Consider the following 2,379-nt stretch of genomic DNA (forward strand, 5'->3'; position numbering starts at 1 on the left):
TGAAGTCTGGCTGGTTATTTTAACATTCTTTGTTACTCAAGTGTGTGGTGTTTGCTAACGAAAAAGCTTTTGTAGAATGTATGTATCTGCTATTGATTTTTATTGGATTAGTATGTGGTTTTGAACAATGGTTTGATTTACCCTCTTTTGAAGAAAGCACCAGGGTTTCAATATATAGCATAAAACATAGAGATAGGTTTTTTTCTGCTATTGCTCAAAGGTATTTATTCTTGAAATGCAATGACGACAGCTGTGTAAGTGAGCATAAGTTCAGTTTTTGACAAGGTAATTGAAGTGCACTCCGTAAACCTTTATGAGGTAACTTCCTGCTCTAAGTCATTACTCACTTCCTGCTCTAAGACATTACTCTTAAAACATTACAAGTTTTGAAAATGCTGTTTTTTGCCAGGTGCCAGCCTCTTCTATAAGAAATGGATGTATTAATCCAGTGCCTGGTAACATAAATTTTTTTCCTTAGCTCCTGAAACAATGCCTTCTGTATCATAAAATGTCTGTGTGTAGAACTGTTATGTGAGCAACTAACATACTTGCTTGTATTACAGATGCTCCTTCAAAAGGAAAATAGTCTTCAGGCCTTATGTGTCCAAAAGAAATAGGAATTTCTTAGTCAAATTTATTTTATTACACTAGAAATTCAGGTCTGCTGGTATTCTGGAGAAGTACTATTTATTTTGTATAGTAGCAATCACTTGCCAAGGGATCTGAGTGCTGATTTGACTTCTGGAGGGTTGGGACTAGCTAACCCCTCTCATCATCCTTTACTGGAGGAAATACTGTTCCATACTCGAAGCAAATTGCAAACATCAAATACACACTCTCAATTGTTTAAGAAATTTTAAAAATGATTAAAAAGAATGCATGAAGGCAGATCTTTATTCTAAAATGCCACCCACCCTTAATACTTCTTTGAAAAATAATGAATCTTGATCTGTAATGAAACTTACCATGCAACTTCATCTTATGTTTACAATGTTAATGTAGACCTTCAGTATTTTTACCATTGCCCATTCTGGAAGAAGTAGAAAAGAAAAACTTATATATTCAGATAAAATTAGCTGTTGTAGAGTAAGGGAGATGGTCCAGAAATCAGTAACTTATAACTTGTTTCATTTGAGCTTGCAGATGGGACAAATCAACAACTGGGAATAGCTTCTGCAAATCTTGCTACAGCACTATGTGTTTGAGTGGTGTGATAGTGAGGTTTGCCTTAATATATCATGCTTCAAGGCATAGCAGCAGAATTTGTGAGCCAGTAGTTGTGAGTTACCCAGCTTTTAAACTGCTGGAGGAGTTTGGGAGTTACAGTCTCAAGCATAACATGTAGGCTTCTGACATACTGACTTCTGGACAAAATGGGCCACAGAAAAAATAATCCTGAAGCTTAAAAATCTCTTTGAAAATCTAAAAAACTTTGGAAAAAGCAATGAATGCCACTGATGCTACAAATCTTGGCATCTAATAGTGTAATTCTCCTTACTTCAAGCAAGACTGGTGATGGAAAACATCAGTGGTAGCACAGTGCTGGTAAGACACAGGCAGCTGATGAAAACTTTGTTACTAGCTCTCATGAAGTAACAATAAGACCTTGCATTTGCTGGCCATATGGATGGTTTCAAGTGTAGAATAGGCAAAGAGTCAGTTGTGGAAGGAGTGACAGACAGGAGGATTGGCAAGGGGAGGCAGGGGGTTGGTGGCCTGCCTTGTCCATTCCTTGTGCAGGTGTGGGGGTGGTGGAATGCTGCTCAGTTTGCTGCAAGAGAAACATTGACAGCATTTCTGAAGGCTGTTCAGGGTGAGGTGAATATTGCTGTCTTCAGAAGTTTTAGTGAGGTATGTTTTAAAGGTATGTTCTTACTCAGAAATGGTTAGGAGTTGTAACTATCTTGTTTGCAAGCTAGAAAAACTGTTTAAAAAAAAAAAAAAGGGCCTCCAGTGGAAGTTTTAGTGGTGGGAGTGTTGTGTAGAGCCAGCATAGTACGTAGTCAGAACTGTTGCCTTTATGGAAGGGAGAAGAAAAAGAGGGGGGTAAGGGGGGAAGAAAACAAGTTACCCTGCTGTGTGCCATTTCTACAATTTTTGGTTACCTTATCCACTCTCTTGGAGGCTCAGTCTGCCTTAACAATGCCCGTTCAAAACTTCATTCTGTGGAATTTGCTGGTAGTCTAATTAATGTTTTCCATGTAAACTTCTTGTTCATGCAAGCCTGAAATACTAAGTAGCACAGTATTAACAGAGTACTGGGAAGAAACAAGGGGATTTTTAAATAAGCTGTTAGAGACATGTAAGACTGTACACTGTTTGGGGGGCAGGAACAGGCAAAGACACCCCTCTCCTTCTATCTGACAGTAATATCCACTT

The sequence above is a fragment of the Dromaius novaehollandiae genome, chromosome 3 (assembly GCF_036370855.1).
Source record: "Dromaius novaehollandiae isolate bDroNov1 chromosome 3, bDroNov1.hap1, whole genome shotgun sequence".
Classification (NCBI taxonomy): Eukaryota; Metazoa; Chordata; class Aves; order Casuariiformes; family Dromaiidae; genus Dromaius; species Dromaius novaehollandiae.